The following is a 23156-nucleotide window of genomic DNA, read 5'->3' on the forward strand; positions in this document are numbered from 1 at the left end:
ATACCACACACTTTCCTATGGCTTCATGTTTTTTTGATGCTATCTCTCCCCTCAAGTAAGTTTGCAAGGAAAACTTCTATTTATCTTGCAGAACCTGATTTAAATACCACCACCTCTGACAAGCATTCCCTATTTACTTTCTATCTCTACCTCTTGGAGTAGAAGCAATTTTTTACTTTCCGTTTATCTTTCATCATATCACTCTGTAAAACCATCTAGTATTTTTATGATCTGCTCTATTAGTAATTTCAGGTCTGTCATCCAAAGTTATCTAGAAGTCCCTTTATGGCAAAAAACAGGTCTTCTTCATAATTGTGTCTTTCTAGCACACTAGACAATTTCTGATTGTTTAGTACACGTTTGTTGTTGTAAACAAAGAAATTTCAGCTCAGAAAAATGTGATGAAAATTTCAGGTGATCCTAGAGTAATGGTTTTGAGAATTATTAAAAGGTTCTTAAGTACAATATTAAGGCTTTTTGTGGTTTAGATGTATTTTTTTTCCATTTATGATTCTATTAAAGTTTTAAAAGTGTTTCAAAGTAGTTTTATCAATTTCTATTCCAAGCAACAGTGTATGAGAGTTCCAGTTGTTCCATATCTTACCAACACTGAGGGTTTTCAGATTATATTTATATATTTATATACACACACACACATTGCTTTTTAAACTATTTTGTTTTCTTTTTTTTCTTATCTTACAAACAGTAACAGTAGGAAATACTACTAGAAATAATCTTTTTCATGTGTGTATTCTATTTCATTATTAGCTCAGTACTATCACAAAAGCTACGAGAGAAGAATTAAGAAATCAGACAAGTTTCAACGTTATTGGTTGTTACATTCTGGTAAAAAATGTTATTAATCTAAATATATTTCTGAGACCATATACTTTATAGAAAAGTACTCATATATCACACACAACATGTTACTACCCTAAAGGAAAACTGATATAATCCTTATATAACATTTGTATATCATATCCAAATTAGGGTTTTACTTTCTTCCATTCTGATGTTGTCGGTTACTGATATAATTAACCATAGTAGTTCATCCTCAACTGGTAATACTGATTTCCTTTCCTGATTGCCCAAAAGCTCGGACATGAGGCAGAGGCCAAACACTGTTTTTTATAATAAGGCAGGGCAGTTTCACAGCCCCATGAAAAGGACTGTACCAGGAACTCTAATAATGCCTCAAGAAATGGACTCAAAATATAGCACAAAAGCAGCAGCTTTTATTTTTTAAGATTTAATTTATTTATTCATGAGAGACACACATAGAGAGGCAGAGACATAGGCAGAAGAAGAAGCAGGCTCCCTGTGGGGAACCCCATGTGGGGCCCGGTCCAGGACTCTGGGATCACTCCCTGAGTCAAATGCAGATGCTCAACCACTGAACCACCCAGGCATCCCATGGAGCAGCAGTTTGAAACACACCGAGGACAAACATTATATGTTCTCATTCATTTGAGGAATATAAATAATAGTGAAAGGGAATAGAAGGGAAGGGAGAAGAAATGAGTAGGAAATATCAAAAAGGGAGACAGAAAATGGAAGACTCCTAACTCTGGGAAACGAACTAGCGGTGGTGGAACGGCAGGAGGGTGGAGGGTGGGGGTAAATGGGTGGCAGGCACTGAGGGGGGCATTGACGGGATGAGCACTGGGTGTTATTATGTATGTTGGCAAATTGAACACCAATAAAAAATATATTTATTATTATAAAAAAAAAGAAAAAAATGAAACACACGGAGGAGATTGATTTCCTGATATCGCAACTTGTGCTGGGGGTGTAGGGATCTTCAGGAGCCTTCTCCAAGAACAAAAGAAATGATGGATGCAACGGCACTCCCCTACCCCTCAGCCTGTATATCTGGACAACTGCAGGATTCAGCATGAGTACTCTCCATTTAGCTTGCTAACACTCCATGCCTTACCCCAGTATTCTCCTGTGGACCTGTCCACTTCAACAAACCCTCAGCAGGAGTCAATCCAAAGCTGTGTCACAAGAGTGGCAGTGTGCAGGCAGCCCTAACAGGGACCAGCACCACTTCATAATGACTCCTGCCCTGGGGAGAGGGAAAGCAACCACACATACCAGTTTGACTGCAGCCGCAGCAGTGGGCTAGGGCCAGACATCTGTTCTGACTATAGGCTCCACCAACCAACCAAAGCTTCACAGGGCACAATGTAGGGAGCCTGCCCTGTAGTTCAGTGAGACTGAAGCTCTGGAAAACTGCTGGTCTGAGTAAACTCAAGCCCAAGGTGGGCCCCAGACTGACCTCTTAACAACACAGAGACCAAGCCCTAGCCACAACAGGCAAAGAGAACCATTGCAGACTACTGGACTAAAGACAAACACGAGTGAGCCTCAATAGTAGGGCACAGACAACCCACATAGGAGACACTTGAGAAGCATCAAGTTCTGGGGAACAGGGGACATTGCATTGCAAGGCACAACAGGACCTCTTTTTCAAAAGGTCACTATCGTTAAGGGCAGGATATGTAGCTGACATTCCAAGCACACAGAATCAGACACAGAGAATTAGACAAAATAAGGAGATAGAGGAATATGTCCCAAATAAAAGAACAGTACAGTATCAAAACAAGAGAGCTAAATGAAATGCAGATAATATGCCTGATAGAGAATTTAAAGAAATAGTCATAGAGATACTCACTAAATTTGAGTAAAGAGTGGAAAACCTCAATGGGACACTCAACAAGGAGATAGAGAACATAAAAAAGAACCAGTCAGAGATGAAGAACTCAGTAACTGAAATTAAAAACACACTGGATAGAAGAGAGGAAGCAGAACTCAAGGAGGCAGAAGAATGAGGTCAGTGACCTGGAAGGCAGAGCTACAGTAAGCAATCGAGCTGAATAAGTAGGAGAAAAAAATAATAATAATAAATGAAAATAGATTTAGGGAACTCAACAACAACATCAAGCATAGTAACATTTGCATACTAGGAATCCCAGAAGAAAGAGAAGAGGGGGTTGAAAATGTATTTGAAGATATAGTAGCTGAACGCTTCCCAAATCTGAAGAAGGAAACAGAAATCCAGATTTAAGAGGTACAGAGAGCCCCCAACAAAATCAACCCATGGAGGTCCACACCAGACACACAGCAATTAAAAACAGCAAAAAGTAGTGGGAAAAAGAATTTTAAAAGCAGCAAGAGAAAAGAAAATAGTCACAAACAAGGGAAACCCCATAACACTATAAGCTGATTTTATTTATTTTTTGTAATATGTTCTTATTCTTTATTGCAATAAAGATAAACCATGTATTCAAACAAAAATGTAGTAAAAGGCCTATCCAAAATGAAATTCTCCTATAGTTAAAATTCTTTTTTTATAATAAATTTATTTTTTATTGGTGTTCAATTTGCCAACATACAGAAAAACACCCAGTGCTCATCCCGTCAAGTGCCCCCCTCAGTGCCCGTCACCCATTCACCCCCACCCCCCGCCCTCCTCCCCTTCCACCACCCCTACTTCGTTTCCCAGAGTTAGGAGTCTTTATGCTCTGTCTCCCTTTCTGATATATCCCCCACATTTCTTCTCCCTTCCCTTATATTCCCTTTCACTATTATTTATATTCCCCAAATGAATGAGACCATATAATGTTTGTCCTTCTCCAATTGACTTACTGCACTCAGCATAATACCCTCCAGTTCCATCCACGTTGAAGCAAATGGTGGGTATTTGTCATTTCTAATGGCTGACTAATATGCCATTGTATACATAAACCACATCTTTATCCATTCATCTTTCGATGGACACCTAGGCTCCTTCCACAGTTTGGCTATTGTGGACATTGCTGCTATAAACATCAGTGTGAAGGTGTCCTGGCGTTTCATTATAAGCTGATTTTAGCAAAAATTTTGTGGGCCAGAAGGGAGTGACATGATATATATAAAGTGCTGAAAAAAACATCTGCAACCACGAATATTCTAACCAACAAGGCTATCATTCAGAATAAAAGGAGAGAATTAGTTTCCCAAACCAAAGTTAAGGGAATTCATCACACCTAAACTAACTTTACAAGGAATGTTAGAGGGGAGGCTTTGAGTGAAAAAGAAAGACCATAAGCAGGAGTAAGAAGAATAAGAAGCAAAAAGCAGTGAGTCTACAAAAACTAGTCAAGGGATTCATGAATTAAAAAGATGTAAAGTATGTCACCATACACATAAAATGTTTTGGAGAGAGTAAAAATTAAGTGCTTTTAGAATGGATTCAAACTTAAGGGGACCATCAACTTAAAATAGGCTGCTTTATGCATAAGATGTTATACGTAAACCTGATGGTAACCACAAATCAAAAACTGGCAACACATATGCAAAAAAGAAAGAGAAATGAATCCAAGTAATCCACTAAAGAAATCAGCAAACTGTGAGAGATAAGAGGTATGTTCTCTAATGTCCCTACTTTGTTGAAGGTTTTTATCATGAGTGTATGTTGTACTCTGTCGAACACATTACATCTACTGAAATTAGTGTTATTATTATTTTTTAAAGATTTTTATTTATTTATTCATGAGAGACACAGAGAGAAAGAGAGAGGCAGAGAGATAGGCAGCGGGAGAAGCGGGCTCCATGTAGGGAGCCCAACATGGGACTTGATCCCGGGTCTTCAGGACCACACCCTAGACTGAAGGCGGCGCTGAACCGCTGAGCACCTGGGCTGCCCTATTATTATTTTTTAAAGATTATTTATTTATTTATTCATGAGAGACACACGCACACAGATAGAGGCAGAGGCACAGGCAGAGGAAGAAGCGGGCTCTATGCAAGGAGCCTGACATGGGACTCGACCCCAGGTCTCCAGGATCATGCCCTGGGCTGAAGGCAGCGCTAAACTGCTGAGCCACCCAGGCTGCCCTCTACTGAAATTTTTACATGGGTTTCATCCTTTCTTTTATTGATGTGATGTATGATATTGATTGATATGTGAATATTAAACCACCAGCCTCCCTGGAATAATATCTTACTTGATTATGGTGAATGATTTTTTAATGTACTGTTGGATTCTGTTTGCTAATATTTTGTTAAGGATTTTTGCATCTATATTCATCAGAAACAATGAATTGCCTGTAGTTCTCTTTCTTTTTCTTTCTCTTTCTTTTCTTTCTTTCTTTCTTTCTTTCTTTCTTTCTTTCTTTCTTTCTTTCTTTCTTCTTTCTTTCTTTCTTTCTTTTTTTCTTTTTGGTAGTGTCTTCATCTGGTTTTGGTAGTAGGGTAATACTGGCCTCATAAAATGAACTTGGAAGCTTTTCTTCCTCTCTTTTTTGGAACAGTTTGAGAAGAACAGGTATTAACTCTTTAAATGTTTGATAGAATTTGCCTGTGAAGCCATCTGGCCCTGGGTTTTGATTCAAATGCAGACCTTTTCCCAAAGTCCTTGCTCTTAACCTGTATCATATACCTAGACAAGAAGATGCTGTGGATAGCAGATATAAATGTTGTGAGACAGAAGAATATTCAAGCTTCACCCTTCGCATTCATATCTTCATCCAAGTCCATTATACTTAAATGAAAAGGCCCCATTTCAGATTTGTGAGGATCTTCTGGGGCTTCTTTTACCTATCAGTAAAATTTTCCTACAATGGTGGAGGTTTTTTTTTTGTTTTTGTTTTTTTTATTCAAAAGAAGTTAGAAATGGAAATGATAGAGAATAGTTTTCCCTCTCTGTCTAGACAAATGCATTTCTCTTAACAGCTCTCTTGAATCTTGGTGAAGATAGAGACTCTAGAGCGAGTAAAACTGCTACTCTTCCCAACACCTGCTCTCACTGTATGAGGACTAGGGATAATCAGAGAAGTAGATCTTAATGTGCATCATATGCTTCACTAGACTGGCATTGTTCCAGACAAATAAATTACTTGACTACAGAAGGTGCAGTTATAATGGAATTTCAACTAAGCAATAACAACGATAATGGCAAAAAATAACAATATTAATAACTATGGATTTGTGGGCTTTCTAAATTGTTCAGAAATGTGAGGTCCACAACTGATGTGTCTGCTGTCCAATGCTTGATTTGTGGTATAGATCAAAAACTTTTCCTTGGGTGGCTCAGTTGGTTAAGCATCTGCCTTTGGCTCAGGTCATGATCCCAAGACCGTGGGATGGAGCCCATCAGGCTCTCTGCTCAGTGGGGAACCTATTTCTCAGTCTCCCTGCTTACCACTCCACCAATTTGTGCGCTGTCTCTGTGTCAAATAAGTAAATAAAATCTTTTAAAAACATTTTCCTGGGGGATCCCTGGGTGGTTTTTTTTTGTACAAAATTTTCAGTTTTATTATAAAAATGCCCACACAACAAAGATTGTCATAAGTCATTTCTTGGCTCTACTTGCATTCAGCACTTGCTCTTGAGCAGCTTTCTTTGCTTTTCCCATCTCGACAAGTTCCTTATATCGCTTCATGCAGTCCTTCTTTGTCCTGCCAGGCACTGCTTCTGCTATTTTTTCCCACCTTTCAGGTGTATTTACTGGGTACGTTTTTAAATCCTGTTCCAAAAGCTTCTGTTCTTCTGTTGTCCAAGGGGTGAAATCTGTGCACGGGCCTTCAAATCGTTCTGAAGGTGTCGCATTGTTGGCTTGAGGCACCACTCCATGCTCTTTTTTAAATTTATCAAAAGCCCTTTTGTTTATGTCATCTTTTTGAAGAGGGTCAAGTTTTTGAAGACTCTTTGCTTTGCCAATAACATCTTTGGCAGTTCTCTTGACTCCAGAAGAAGAGTGTATAGTCTTATCATTAGCGATAACTTCCCATCTTGAATTTGTTCCAGCAAGGAAGAGGTTCACAGCTTTAATTAGTAATTGCAAATCATCTTCTGACCAGTTTTTACTGCCATTTCCACTTCCACCAGTTCATTTCTCTGCATTCTTGGATGCTTGTCGCATTCGAGCCTCACCTTCCTCTTTCTCTTTTCTAATCTGCTCATTTATTTCTTCTGTTTTTTCCAGAGCAGCCTTTCTTACTTCCTTTGTAGATGATGTGAGTGTTTCATTCAAACACTGTAAACTTAGGCACTTAGCGCCTGCCTTCTGCCCAGGGCATGATCCTGGAGACCTGGGATGGAGTCCCATGTCGGGCTCCCTGCATGGAGCCTGCTTCTCCCTCTGCCTGTGTCTCTGCTTCTCTCTCTCTCTCTCTCTCTCTCTCTCTCTCTCTCTCTCTCTGTCTCTCATGAATAAATAAATAAATCTTAAAAAAAACTTTTCCTCGAAAAATCATGTGAAATTTACATACAGGGAAATTCACAGAACACAATTTTTTTATTGTCCATTTGGTCAGGGACTAATTGCCATATTAAAATCACCCTCTGTCAGCTATTTTTTTTTCTAATGTATATTGATTGGTTTCTTATTTAATCAGACTTACACATTTTATTTCCATTGAATATGGAATTCTAATTCCTTACTATTTAACCTTAACTCAAATCTTACCCTCTCTTTTAATAAATTAGGACATACCAATCTTGTAAAATATTATTTCTAATTATCGGTTAGTACATTCCACTCTCTTCTTTCATCTGACAGGTGAGACACACAATCACTCAATCTTCATGCAAAGATATATGACGATGTAATACAGTTTTACAGAATACTGTGTATGTTATTTCTATTACATAATTCATTTTAGTGTTTCCATCCATCAAAATATAGCGTTCATCTGAAACTTCTCTAATAATTCTTTTGCCTCTTATGTACAGAGATAGATAAATGAAGTGACTGTCTTACAACATGTAATAGGTTGACTTATTTGTTTGTATGTGGGGATTTATACAGTGATTTGTCTCCAAAGAGGAAGTGAAATAATTTTTTTAAATGGAAAACATAAAAATTTTAATGTGAAGACTACAGGGAAGGCTTTAATGAAGGAGAAGGCTGACATATTTTCCTGATAATGACAACACAGACATTGTTAAATTTCTTTGCGAGGACAATGAGAAAAAAGTTAGGAGGGTGCTTTTATAAAGTCATTGTTATTATTACTCAAGTCAATGAGCTGTTAAGTACAAGCTTAATTATGACCTATGTTCATCATCTTGATACTTAATAACGCACCAGATGCACTTTCCCTGCTTTGTCAATTGCCTGATCTGGGATCCCTGGGTGCCCAGCGGTTTAGCGCCTGCCTTTGGCCCAGGGATCCTGGAGACCCGGGATCGAATCCCACGTCGGGCTCCAGGTGCATGGAGCCTGCTTCTCCCTCTGCCTGTGTCTCTGCCTCTCTCTCTCTCTCTCTCTCTCTCTCTCTCTCTGTGACTATCATGAATAAAAAAAAAAATTGGCTGATCTATCAGTTGACTGAGCATTCCCTGCCAAATGTGACTGTCTTCCATCTCCAGAGGAGATAGCTGGTTTACCCACATCTAGACTTCATCGTTTTCTTCCCAAAATATTTGTTCCCTGAGACAGGTTCCATCGGAAATTAGGTCGGAAATTAGGTCGGAAATTTGTTGTTTACTCAAATTTGTTACTCAAATTTGTTCCATCGGAAATTAGGTCGGAAATTTGTTGTTGACCACATCTTAGGTCAGAAGAAACAAATGAAACAATATCTCATCTTGATAAATGATTGAGATACGGTCAGATGACATACTAATTTTAAAAGTGTGTTAATCCCACCTAAATATAGATGACGAATTAATTTAAACGTGGGCTAACCGGCCTGCTCTGCACTGCATCCAGGTGATGCCTTTGCTCTCAAGTTAACCTGATTGCGCAGAGGTGCCCTTGTTCCCTGACTTCATCCCCAAACCATCAGGATTATTTCAGTTTACCTTCTCCTTTTCCCAGAACATCCTGTTTGGAGTCATGCAAAGGGAGTGTTTGCTGCAAAGAAGCCTAATTCATAGTTAACATTGTCCTTATCATGGACATACTACGTAGGGGAATGCCTCTGCTGGAGGTCACCCACCAGGACCCACAAACCTGTGGCCCACACCCAGGCTGGCTGGGCTCCAGACAGGTTGATTTGGCTCCTTCCAGACCCAAGCCCAGGGCGCTGGGCGGTCGTGGTTCACCCAGGGTGGGGGCAAAGTGCCCAGGGTAGCAGCACTTCTTATTTTTGGTGGAAACTGCCCCTCGCTCTGGCTTTCAGGACCTGGGGGTGTGCGCACTCATCGCGACAGTCCCTCTCTTAAGTGAGGCACTCCGCGCCCCCCCCACCCCCAATCACCTCTGCGCGCCCCCCTGCAGCCCTTGCAGCGCCCAGCGCACCCCAATGGCGGCCACTGAGCTTCCTGCAAGCTCCCAGTTGCCTCCGTCGCCGCCTGGGAATCTGGGGCCCCAGGGGACTGCGAGCCCTGGTGTCCGTGGGACACAGGGAGGACGCAGCCGCTGTGCCTGCCCCACCCGCCACCCCTGGGAGCGGGGAGGCCCGGAGAGGCGGGGCGCGGCCAGCAGCTGGCCTGGGGCAGGAGCAGCGCCGCCCACAGCCCGGGCCTGGAGCCCAGCGGAGGGGGAGCGGCGGGGGCAGAGCTCTCCTCCGCGGGGGAGGGCCCCCAGCGGGGGGCACAGCAGCACCAGGCAGCTGCCCGGAGGCCGCGGGGTCCTGGAGCGGGGGTGGGGGGGCAGCTGCAGCGGGAACAGGCCTCCGTGGAAGCGTGGCTGGTGATCACCGGGACTTCACCTTCTCTTACTTTGTTAGGAAAGCCACCAGGTAAGGAGGGGACCCCCGGAGGACGCGCCGGGCGCTGAGTGGCCTGGGGCTCAGCTCGCCCCCTTCCTGAACCTCCCCCCTTCCTTCACCCTTAAAGGAGCTCTGTTCCCAGGCCCTTTGCTTTCCAAGGAGGGCTTTGGTCCCGCTGGGCCATAGAGATCTCTACTCCGCGGCAGGTACAGCCCAGACGCCAGGCGTGGGGTTCGATGCAACTTTCTCACAAAGTTAGATGCAACAGTGCACAGGCTGGACCCCCTCCCTCGACCCGCCCCCCACCCCCTGCCCTGGCATCCCCAGGGCAAGATTGTTCAGACACCCCGCTCAGAGGCCTCCCCCCCCTCTAGCCTCCGGGGCCCCCTAAATCTTAGCGCCCCTCAAACCATGTTGGAGCCCTTCCCTGCAGCTCCTCCGGGAGCACCATTTCCAGCCTGGTCGCAGCGGCTCCGCTCCACCCCAGGCCGCTCGCCGGCCCTCAGGGGGGGCGGGGAAGCCGGCGGGGGAGAGCGCGGGGAGCCCTAAGGCAGCACCATGCCGGAGTCCTCCCGGAGTGAGTGGGGTCGCCTCCGCCCCCGCAGTCCCTCCCGGGCTCCGCGCTTCCTTCCACTCTCTGGCTGCGCCCAGGGCGGCGCTGGGGAGGGCGGCGGCGGCGGAGGGCAGGTGCCCTTTGGGGACCAAACAAGGTACTTCCCGAGCATCCCCCCTCCCACTTCCCTTGGGGGCGCGGGGCTGGGTGCGGGGTGGGGGCGTCGGGGTCAGCCGGGGGCGGGGGTGCTCCCCTGGAAGCGGACTGATAGGGTTCTCTGCCTTCATTCTCTTCGTGTAGTCCTACTTAGGGACCTCAGAAGCGGCTCTTGTTTTTCTGTTTGTTTGTTTTTTCACAAAAGGCTGTTTCTCCTAAAGCTTTGGTGTCCCTGTCATCCCTGTTGGGGTTTGGGGACAGAGCCGACCTCTTCGGGCAACTCTGATCTCCAGGGTTTCGTTACTCCCCGTCCTTGTAAAGTCTTTAAAAAAAGACTTTTTTTAAAGCTATGGTTATTAAAACGTATGTGTGTATATATTCTTATATACTATCTGTAAGAGTTCATGTTGAGTAAAAGTCAGAAAAGGAAAGTGTAAAATATTTAAAGAGTAGCACAGACCATTAATTGTAAGAGTTAAAAAGCACCAAAAGCTGTCAGTTTAAAGAATATAATCTAAGAGCTTGTGTGTAGTCAGGGGTTCTGGTTTGGGCTGATATTTGGTGGCATTAACTGGGTATTTAAGAGATTACTCAGTTGTTGATTATAAAAATTCCAAATTTCTAAACCCAGCGTGATTCATATGGTTGTGGTAAAAACTTATTGCAGACATTTTCACTTTAGAGCTAGGATTGTTTTTTTAACTAGAAGCTCACATTACTTTGCTTTTTTCCCTTTTGTTACACGCTGTAAGTGTAAAATGAGTCTGTGATTCAGAACCCCATGAAACAGATCGTTCTGTAGAAACATTTAACATTTTTTAAATTTAAAATAAATTTGGATTCACTTAGATTGGGCATCCGTGCCTGTAAACAGGCATGTTGATGGAATATTTCTACCTTATTTGATTTAATTGTTGTCATTTGACATTCATGCGTGCTTTTTTATCCTATCCCCAGACTGAATGATCTGTCCTCACAAGTAGTCCCTGAACAGGATGAAGGTTTCTGGCATTCCTAAATTCTTATTTATATACCTGTGAAGGGGATCCCTGGGTGGCTCAGAGTTCAGTGCCTGCCTTCTGCCCAGGGCATGATCCTGGAGACCTAGAATGGAGTCCCACGTCAGGCTCCCTGCATGGAGCCTGCTTCTCCCTCTGCCTGTGTCTCTGCACACCCCCCCCCCCCCCGGTCATGAGTAAATAAATAAAATTTAAAAAATACCTGTGAAAATTGGTTGACCTTGAAAGGAGTTCTGCTGCTATATTACATTGATTGTTATAACTTATCTTCAAACACAGAGCTAAGCACCTAGTTTAAAGAAAGCTACAAGCTTGGGGCATAGATGCTTTTTAGGAATCGCAGCCTCAAAGGAAAAAAAAAAGGAATCGCAGCCTCTTTATGTGAATTTGAGTGTCAATTGAAGAATTCATAACATAATCTATAGGCAGAAAAATTATTTTGAGACTTGCAAACTACAACGTATGGAAAATCCCACCCTCACTGTTCTACCTGCCTGTGTACATACCCTGTGAACTAAGGGCTCTAATCTTCATGCATTTGCAAATGAAGGCTTCTGGTGCCAGTGCCACTTTAACAGCTCTTCTTCTTGCCATCATACTAAAATAATGTTACCTTTCATTATTTACTAAACTTCTCTGCCAAGGAGGGTGATGTTTTACATCATTTAGTATTGTAGGAGTAGCATGGTTGACTTTTTATTGCTTTGTTTTGTACGAGGCAAAGAGAATATTCAGAATATTTGGCATTTAATGGAAATAGGAATTACTAAGTGAGGACAAGTTTTTATGACCGCTTGGATCAAAGTCCAGAAACAGAAGTCTTACACTTCCGTGTAGCTTTCAGCGATAGACTTTTTATTTGACACTGCAAAACTGTGCTGAATTAGTTCACATTCCTGGTCCTGTGTCTAGGATTTTTTTCACTTCTTTTCTTTTCTTCTCTCTTTCTTTGTTTCTGTCATAATTTTTCTCATCTCTAAAAGCTGTAATATTCTTATTTGCAAAATAGTTCTATTAAAATCAGATGAAATAAATTTAACACCAATAAAAGATAAATGTATTATAAAAATTCAAATGAAATAAAATCAGATGATAGATATCAAATAAATATTGCCATCCACTTTTTCAAAAGATACTGTTTCTGTGAATATATAGGAATATAATTCCAATTATCAGATAAATGATTTGTGAGGCATATGTTATTAAGTTGTCACTAGTGTTGAAGATAATAAAACTCTATGGTTATTGACTCAGTCTGACTTCGGTCTTATTTATAATAATTTTATGGTGGTAATTCTGATGCGGTGATGACCTTTTCTTTTTGTATGGTTTATAAACAGCGTTCATATAGCCAGCTTTAAGCTGCTCTTTAGTACTCACCTCAAGATGTGCAGTTTTTAGTATTTTGAATATGTTGTGCAACAAAATTTTCTTTTTAGTAATTCCACCTAAATATTTAAAATATCCGAAACTGGCTTTTAAGTTTCAAAGGTAGAATTTGTACCTTCATCCTTATCTGAATACAGAGAAGGTTTCCTAAGGTTTGAAACACAAAATAACTTAGGACTTTGCTTGAACTTCCTACTGCATTTTAAGAATGCTCAAGAAAGATTTCTTCTGTAGTTGAAAAGGCTACACAGAACTGTTTGGTGTTTATTAGTTTATCCCCCAAACATTTTTCAACCTAATATTTTATTAAACCTGTAACTGTTATGTCGAATTAGATGTGTTCTTTGTTCTCAGAGCTGATTGTAGGATGACAGCCTCTTCCTAGGAGGAAAGTCTTCCATAAGGACCACTGGGCAATTAAACAAATCACTGAGTTGATTGATTGTGGAGGGTTCAAAACGACTAATTTCTGAATTTAGGATGCAGTCTAGTTACTGACTTTGCAGGACTTCCTATGAAATTAGTTTAGCTGGATAGATGCGGATTCAGTTGACCAGTGTTTACAGCTGATTGATGTGGTCGCGGTGATATCTGTTATATCAGGCTCTGAGTAAAAAGCGCCTGTGAGCTACATACCTAGGAATAAAAAATGAAGGAAGGCTTTCCAATATAGGAGTCATTCATTTGATATTTAGCTCTGTAATCTTATTTACCGACTTGGTATTCCCACTTAACTTGAACTATATATATATTTTTTACGATGTAAGTGCTTTATTCATTTTCTCTAACTGGTAGAAATTTACGCTTACTGCCAAGCAAATGTTTAAGGCAGGTAAAGCCAAGTACTCACTTGGCTTAAGTTTTGACACTGCAAAACTGTGCTGAATTAGTTAAGAACTTGAGTTCTTAAGAGTCATTTTGCTAAGTATTCTAAAAACCTTTTAAGAAGCTCTTAAGGATATCTATTTATTTCTCTGGTTTGTAGTTTGTACTGAACATGCTATTTAAAGTGTTATGTGCCATTGGTAGCTTCTGTTTTCCTCGAGACTTTTCCTCTGATTCTGAATTGTAAAGTCAACCTTTTGGAAATTACATTTTCTGAATAATTTTATTAAAACTAAACTTGGGACTGAAAAGATACTCTTCTAGTATCATATCTCTAGTGATAACTATAAAAAATAGCCATCCTTATTTCTGCTCTCTGTACATATACCGAGGTATAAGAAAAGATCCGGATCTCTTAAGCTGATGAAATAATTAAAACACACACACACACACACACACACACACACACACAGAATTTTTGCACTTTAGAGTTAGAGAGGATCATGAAATCCGGTGTTTCTCAGACTTAAGTAGTGTTCCCCTGCTAAAGACAGTCTTATTCATCTCTAGCATATTAGAAAGCATTTGGTCATAAGTAACATAAACCCTACTTGGATGCATATAAAATTGACTTACATGATTAAGTGCCTGGAGATTGGTTTGGTTATGAAATTGAGCTGATCAAATACCCGTCAAGATTCTGTTTGTCTGTATGTCTGTTTAATCTGTTTGTCCTTCCTTCAGTCTATCCATTCACCTCTTCTTCCTTCTTTCTTTCCTTCTGTCCATCTACCCTTCCAGTTTTTGGTCTTATGCTGTGTTGGCTTTATTCTGTACATTTTCTTTATAGGCTGGAAGCCTTTTTGGTGCAACTTTCGGTGGCTCTTAATATTCTGAAACTAGAGAAATACCTTGTTATTTGTGTCAGTCCTCTCAAAATTACTCTGGCCCTGCTTGGGTCATGTGCCAGCTCTGGACCAATCACTGTGTCCAGAAGAATAGGTTTATCCAAGGGGTGGATAAGCCACAATCTGAAATGCCTTTGGGGGAGAGGGAATTTCCTAAAAGAAAGCGATGTAGACACAGCAAGAAGTTCCAGATACCTACCATCTAGTGCCGGGCTTCCTTTTATTTAATGTTAGTTAAACGTGGAATTCTTAAGAGCTGGTATAATGCTGCCATAATTACAGCATTTTTCCAATTGTAATACCGAAATAAATTTGTGAGTTAATTACGAACTAAAATGGTACAACCCCAGCCAGATACAAGTTGACAGCATTTATTAAATCACCCTTTTAGAGTGAATCTGGCCCTGCCTGCCCAGTAAAGGGTCTGCTGAGGTCAGCTCACCTTTGCTACAGTTGCCTTAATGATGATTGACTTCTTCCCCTGGGTCTGCTCAGTCAGGAAGCTTTTATTCCAATAGCACAGCATACCAACTTTGGGTTTTCCTTGGTCTGAAAGCATATTTGCATATCAAGGTGGTCTCTTTTCAAGATTTCCCTTTGTTCTGCGACCACTAAACTGCAGTGTGATTGTGAACACAAATATATACCTGACTGCCAAAATTGCAGGACAGTGCTTGATTCCAAGGTGGTCATCCCAGTATTTTAAAGTATACTTCTTTCACCTTCTTTCTCTCCTCCTCCTCCTCCTCCTCCTCCTCCTCCTCCTCCTCCTCCTCTCTTCTTCTTCTTCTTCTTCTATTATTATTATTATTATTATTATCATCAGTGTGGAAACACAAAATTTAAGACACTTTCATAGAAAAATTACAGATCTCCACAACACACTTGTTTGGGGTCCCTCCAATTGGAGGTGCCCCCAAGTGCCAAACCAGCACAGTCTTTCCCATATCTCAGCTGCAAAACAAATCAGTTTACATATTTACAGCATAGACGTCAGTGACTATGTTTTCTTTCAGAGATAAGTAGGATTTCCTTTAAGGAATATTTTTCACACATGTGTTTGTGAGTGCACGGAAATTTACAGAACACATCTCTTTCAACTCTCAGTCAAGTGTGAATGTAAAACCACATGAAGCAGTTATGCATTTAATTTGTATCGGGTCCCAGTTAGCTTCTCAGATGTTTTCATAGCTGGAGAAAACTTGGAAATACTAGATAACTTCAGGCAGAGCGTTCATGTCCTTTCCATGCCAGATCCAAGAGAACTAATCACTGTAATATCGGAGTAGAGGTTATTTGAGGATATCACTTGGAGGTGCTCCGAATCTCCCCAGCTTCATTTAATAGCCTATTATAGTGTAGTCATCTTTTCTTTATCTAAAGCAGTACTCCTCAAAGGGGATGCTGTGGGGGTACCTAGGTGGTCTAGTTGGTTAAGTGTCCAGCTCTTGATTTTGGCTCTGGTCATGACCTGAGGGTTGTGAGATCAAGCCCCACCTTGGACTCCATCCTGGGCATGGACCCTGCTTAAGATTCTCTCTCTCTCCCTCTCACTTTTTTCCCTCCCCAGCTTCTCTCTCTCCCCCTCTCAAAAAGAAAAGGTGAGGGATGCTATTGGAGTTCGATGGTGGCTTTTTTATGTTGTTTTGAGACACTGTACAACACATTGCAGGATATTTAACATCCCAAGGCCCCAGACACTAATTGCCAGAGTGCCCCCATCATACTGACCCACATTTCCAAATGCCCCCAAGGACATACTATTACGTACATACTACTTGGTTAGAAGCCATTGTTCCAAACTCTTTCATATTGATTTCTACTGATGAATACTGTGTAAGGGCCCCAGATAGGACAAATCTTAGCTTCAAACCCTGGAGCTATCTCTTTCAAAGATTATGACCTTAGGTGCTTCATTTGCCTCCTCTGTAAAATGGGGATAGCATTTACTTTGTAGGGTTCTTACGAAATTTAAAGGAAATAATGTATATTTTCTTCTCTCTCCTAGAATGAATTTCAGTAGTTTACTCTTTTATCTTTATCTTGAGAATCATCAGCACCTTAAATATAATCACAGACAGTCATTGCTTTATTCTGGCAAGTGGGAATTAGAACAAATGAATGGTGATTTTATAGATTTTAAGAGTCCTTATTTTTTACATGAATGTTAATTAATGATTTGAACAGAACCATTTGTGAATTCTGTGAGGTACTGGAAAAGGAAGTGGAAGGGGAGCTCAGACCTCCCAGTGCTGTCCCCAGCATTGGAATTGGCCCAAATTAATAACCCTCAGCTTTAAAGTGAGAGAGGGTAGGGAATCAAAGCAGAGACATTCATTAGTGAGCTTAAAAATCTCTTTCAGGTCTCCTAACTCAGGGAAAAGAACTAGGGGTGGTGGAAGGGAAGGTGGGCGGGGGTTGAAGGTGACTGGGTGACAGACACTCAGGAGGGCACTTGAAAGGATGAGCCCTGGGTGTTATTCTATATGTTGGCAAATTGAACACCAATAAAAAAAAATTATGAATAAAAAAATCTCTGCTCTAAGCATTCTTTTTTTAGGCTTATTTGAGAGAGCAAGAGAGAGAGCATGCACACAAACAAAAGAATACAAGCAGGGGGAGCTGCAGAAGGAGGAGGGAGAAGCTGACTCTCCCCTGAGCAGGGAGCCTGATGCCCATGGTTCCTTGCTCTATCCCAGGACCCTGAGATCATGACTTGAGCCAGAGGCAGATGCTTAACCGGCTAAGCCACCAGGTGCCCCAGCACTAAGCATTCTTGATTCTCACAAGGAGAGCAGAGTGTCAGATTCTCAGATTCAATAGTTTTCTTCTTTAACTACTTTCCAAATATATGAGTAGTGGATGCAGGTCAAATCATTCAAACAGTGTAACTCAAACTGTAAAATTAGGATTGAAGGGCAGGAAAAATATCTAATGTTATATTTATTTTTGTGAGTTATTTTTGTGGTTTTCCTACAGATCATTTTAGCAGATTTCCGTATAGGTGTTTAACCATCCCTTTCCAGACAAATAATTAGTATAATTTTTGTAATTCTGGTTTTAAAGTGATTAATTCACATGACTTATGGAAAAAAGCACTGGACAGAAAGAAAAAGGGATGACACTTTAATAGTAATCTTCAAAACTTGGGAATATGTTGTGTTTTGTGGATTACTCAGGTCCTGCAACTTTTTAATCTACTTGTCTGAAGCATCCTGCAAATCTCCCCAAATATTACTGCTCAAAAACCTGGTGCATAGCCCTCCTGGAGGCCCAAGCTTCAGCATACTTAGAGAATTTCCTCAATTGAGCCCCTTCGGTAGGAGCTATAACAGACCAACTTTAGTTTCCAAATCTGTATCAGAGTGTTAAAGTATTATGTTATCTAGTACTAAAAACCATTCTGCGATTTAGAATTATGATTATTGTGAAATATTGCAATTGTTTTCATTATAGTTATTTATTTTCTCACATTTGTTGTGAGTTTTATCTTTGATATTTTGAAAAAAGGTCCCCCAAATCTATAACTTATTTCTGCAAAAAAAATTAAGTTTTTGATAGTAATGGGAAAACAAGATATGTTCTTATATTTATTTTTCTCAACTAAATATTCAGCTCTTTATTTTTATACATTATTCAGAAAATTACATCATATATAGTGTAGTTATTATTAGTCTAGGGAGTCTTAATGGTTTTTCAGTACTAAATTGAGAGAAAACAAGCATTGAAAAGACCATTTTATTCCTTTAAGTGTTTCTGTACAGATATTAGTGCTTTTAAAACAGGAGCCTAAGAAGCAGCAGTGGCTAACATCTAGTTGTTCTGTACAAGCCTCTTGAATAATTTTTATTTTTACAAGAAATCACTTTTGAAGGTATACTCCATTTAATAATGTTTGATTAACTGAAAAGTAATATCTATCATGTATTAAAGACTGTATTAGGCATAAGGCTTGTCTGAGACTCTATGCTGTCACATTATATGTCTCATTTCCTTAAATTTTTAAAAAATACTTATTTATTTATTTATTCTACTTTACATTTTGTGGCTTTTTTATTTTCATGTATCTATTTTTTATTGGTGTTTAATTTGCCAACATATAGAATAACACCCACTGCTCACCCCGTCAAGAGCCCACCTCAGTGCCTGTCACTCAGTCACCCCTACCCCCCGCCCACTACCCCTTCCACCACCCCTAGTTCGTTTCCCAGAGTTAGGAGTCTCTCATGTTCTGTCTCCCTTTCAGATATTTCCCAATTATTTTTCTCCTTTTCCCTTTATTCCCTTTCACTATTTTTTATATTCCCCAAATGAATGAGACCATATAATGTTTGTTCTTCTCTGATTGACTAATCTCACTCAGCATAATACCCTCCAGTTCCATCCACGTCGAAGCAAATGGTGGGTATTTGTCGTTTCTAATGGCTGAGTAACATTCCATTGTATACATAGACCACATCTTCTTTATCCATTCATCTTTCAATGGACACTGAGGCTCCATCCACAGTTTGGCTATTGTGGACATTGCTGCTAGAAACATCAGGGTGCAGGTGTCCCGGCGTTTCATTGCATCTGTATCTTTGGGGTAAATCCCCAGCAGTGCAATTGCTGGGTCTAGGGCAGATATATTTTTAACTCTGAGGAACCTCCACACAGTTTTCCAGAGTGGCTGCACCCTGGAATCCCCTATCTGCAGTTCATATTCCCACTAACAGTGCAGGTGGGTTCCCCTTTCTCCGCATCCTCTCCAACATTTGTGGCTTCCTGCTGCGTTAATTTCCCCATTCTCACTGGTGTGAGGTGGTATCTCATTGTGGTTTTGATTTGTATTTCCATGATGGCAAGTGATGCAGAGCATTTTCTCATGTGCGTGTTGGCCATGTCTATGTCTTCTTCTGTGAGATTTCTGTTCATGTCTTTTGCCCATTTCCTGATTGGATTGTTTGTTTCTTTGCTGTTGGGTTTAATAGTTCTTTATAGATCTTGGAAACTAGCCCTTTATCTGAGACGTCATTTGCAAATACCTTCTCCCATTCTGTAGGTTGTCTTTTACTTTTGTTGACTGTATCCTTTGCTGTGCAAAAGCTTCTTATCTTGATCAAGTCCCAATAGTTCATTTTTGCTTGTGTTTCTCTTGCAAAAGAAAAGAAAAGAGAAGAGAAGAGAAGAGAAGAGAAGAGAAGAGAAGAAAGAGAAAGAGAATAAAATAAAAGAGAAAAAAAGAAAAGAAAAAAACGGGTGGGGGGTCAGAAACAAATCAAAAAACAAAAAAAACAAGGGGGAGTACCCTCTGATTCTGTGTACTGTAAATCCCTCGACCCCCCCTGGAACTTTCCAGTGCTGCTTGGTGAATAATTTGTTTTTCCCCTGTCCCCCTAGCTGGTCTCCTGGGGGAAGGGCCTGCTGTGCTGATTTTCAGGTGTTAGCACTTGGGGGAACTGCTCAGTCCCCTGCCTGCTGCAAGGCTCAGTGAAAGATGTTTAAACTGTTTATCAGGTGAGGCCACTGTGAGGCTCAGTGGGGGTTGTTTACCCCTTGAGGCCCCAGGAGGAGCAACCAGAGTAGTGGCAGCCAGCTCTCCAGCCCTACAGTCAGCTCCCGCAGTAACTCGGGAGCTCTCAGTCTGCAGGGGCCTGGAGACTCCGGGGCGGGGGCACTCATCTGCTCAGCTTGTGGCAGGAGCCTCCTTGTTGTCCTTGGCCCTCGCGGCTTCTACCTGTCAGCGAAGGAGGCCAGATACTGGGCTGTGTCCCCGGCGCCCTGGGCTCCCAGGCCTGTGCTGTTGGAATCCTGCTCCTGCCACGCAACCCCCTTCACGCGGAGCCGCAGCCGGAGCCCCTCCGAGCTACTCCCCGGTCTAGCCAAGTGCACTGCAGCCCTTTAGGCAGCTCGGCTCTGGGGTGTGGCGTGCTGTCCCCGGGGTGCAGGTGTCTGTTAGTGCCTCTGGGAGCCTGAGGGCATCCCCACCCTCCTGGGTCCTGCTCCAACTTCCTGTGAGCCCCTTTCCATCTGGGAAGATTGGTGAAGCTCCTGCTTCTCCGGGACGGAGCTTTCCTGTCCTGGGGACACCGTCCCCAGCCTTAGCCGGCTCCACATGGGGCCCCTTCCCCTTGGATGCTTTTTGTTTCTTTATTTCTTTTTCCCCGTCCTCCTACCTTGATAGATGCATGAAGTCTTCTCACTGTAGCGTTCCAGCTGTTCTCTCTTTAAATCTCAGGCCAAATTGGTAGATTTTGAGGATTATTTGAAGGTTATCTTGGTAATTTGGTGGGGAGAGGTGACTTGGGAACCCTACTCTTCCACCATCTTGCCCAGAATACTTTTCTGACATTCTTCAGCTACACATATTTAGGGCACTAATTACTTGTAATGAAAAACTGACTTAATTTTTCACATCAACCCTTTTAAGTTATTTAACTTCCTGTGTACTGTATTCTGAATGCTGTTCAGTTAAAGAGACTGCGATCTGTAAAAATATGTGTTTTCTATCTGCTTTTCACTCTGGAGATAGGGGATTCCATGGGTCGGGGTTATTGGATAATACCCCTGGAGAAGATATAAACAGGTAGGCCTCGGTGATATGTGTATACGTGTGTATAAGCCCAAAACAGCAAGAATTTTTAACAGAATCCTTTGAAAAATCACTAGGGGTGGTAAAAGGGGAGGAGCGAGGGGGTGGGGGTGATTGGGTGACGGGCACTGAGGGGGGCACTTGACGGGATGAGCACTGGGTGTTATTTTGTATGTTGGCAAATTCAACACCAATAAAAAATAAATTTATTATTAAAAAAAAAGAATCCTTTGAGAAATCAATAGAAAAAGCCCTGTGCCCTTTGCTGAAAAATTGTAAATCTCTACTGTCCTAGTGACGATCTTTGTTGATTTCTAAAAATGTGTCTCTCTTGGGTTTAAATCTGAGAACGGTGTGCTGTCAGAATTGATTACATGAGCAGACTTTTTTTTTCTTTGTGCTTCTAAGGATATCCTGAGATCTGTTTAATTGGACACTGAAGGCAGAGCATCTGGCCTAACTTCAGTTAAAAACAAAGGAAAAAATGCCTGTAATTTAATATAAACATATGGTGCCATCTGATTCTCCAAAGATACCCCTACCTTAAATATTAGTGCTTAAAACTAGCTTCTTTTTCTTTTCTTTTCCTTCCCCACCTTAGCTACATTTTTTTTTTATGTAACTGGCTTAGGAGGTCTGTGCAAATCAAACAGGGTTTGGGATCGAGATGGTTTTTACTGCAAGATGAGAATATTCACTCATTACAGGCCCCCAGACATGTGGGAGATGATCTTCAGTAGGACAGTAACCAATACACTTCATCTTCATGAAAATTCAAATAAAAGATGATGCTATTTGGAAGACAAGTTTTGACAGGAAAAAATTATATTTTGGCTGCAAAGGTTAGTTAGATGCAGGAAAATGATACTAAGAGGAATATCTTCCTTATTCCTTAGACTTTAAAAATGTTCAATTTATTACCTCAGGGTTTGGTATCAAATTAAAAATAGATAAATGGAGACTTTAATAGTAGCCATCTGTCTGGAGAGTTTTTATTTGGTTTGTCTGGAGAGAGGAAGGATGGCTTAGATTATCTTTGAATGTCTCTTAGATATTTCAAGAGGGGAATGCTGTGGGTAGGGTGGGAAGATACAAATCACATGAGCAGATGATCTTACAGCTTCAGGGAAGTGTTAAGACTGGGAAGGGGAACAAGGCACTTCAGAGTTGGAGGGAACAGGTAGCCTGCAGAGAGGAACTCAGAAGTCATTTGGTTCAGGGTGTTTTGAATAAAATAAATAGTGGTTCTGTTAATGAACAAAAAGAAGTATCTCAGCTATGAATATGTAAGCAACTCTACAGTACACTGCTGTCTATGATCTTGTTGCTATGAGAATATAAGTAATCCTGAATCGATATGTAAAATGGATGTATTGAAAGGGACAGGTTTCATCAGAAGTTTAATATAAAATTAAATGGTGCTTGTCTCCTAAGCTGTGATGTGGTGTGAGATGGTTACAGACAACCAGAGTGAATACATCTAATGGACCGGAAATAAGTCACTAATACTGAATACTTGGACCTGGTTGGAGGCAAAGGGCCTGGGAAAAAGCTGAAATATACAAAGAGCCAACGATGCCCCTGGCCGAGTGTCCTTACTCTAATAAGTCACAGAGAAATCTTTGTTACATTTCACATCTTTGAAGAAAGAATTCCAAATGTCAGACACATCTGATGTATATTGTACTTCCTACTGGGCAGCCAATGTATGACTCAGAGGTAGTTTCTGTGAGTAGTGCTGTCCTCTCCAACGGAGATATGTCCCTGACAGAGCCATTGGGGTTTCCCTACATAAAAAAAAAAGTTGGATTGTGTGGATTCCAACAGTAATGGTGTTCTGGAAGAGAGTGTCTGTTTGTGTAAATGGAGGTCTCAGTCCTTGGATTCCCCAGAAGATTTATGTGGGGATCTGCACTCCAATAAAGATAGCCAGAAAGAATGTAGTAAATGCAAAGCGGTTCGTTAAAGCAAAAAAAGTGCACTTTCAAGGTGGAAGAATAGGCAGGTTCTGAGAGGTGGAACCGGCTCCTAGGTTGTTCTGGAATTGGGTATTACTGGGCCTCTCTGGGCTGGGAGGAGCTGTGATCTGCA

The 23156-nt window shown here is 41.3% G+C and overlaps 1 long non-coding RNA gene across 1 annotated transcript in view; it reads left to right on the top strand.

The window, feature by feature from the left end:
* Nucleotides 1-9295: 9295 nt before the first annotated feature.
* The window catches only part of LOC140597328 (uncharacterized), a 30708-nt gene continuing 16847 nt past the window's right edge, over nt 9296-23156 (top strand). The window contains exon 1 of the long non-coding RNA XR_011999194.1: nt 9296-9674. This is a non-coding gene — a long non-coding RNA (uncharacterized lncRNA). The remainder of the gene's footprint in view (nt 9675-23156) is intronic.

Source organism: Vulpes vulpes, unplaced genomic scaffold (genome assembly GCF_048418805.1).
Source record: "Vulpes vulpes isolate BD-2025 unplaced genomic scaffold, VulVul3 u000000682, whole genome shotgun sequence".
In the NCBI taxonomy this organism is placed as follows: Eukaryota; Metazoa; Chordata; class Mammalia; order Carnivora; family Canidae; genus Vulpes; species Vulpes vulpes.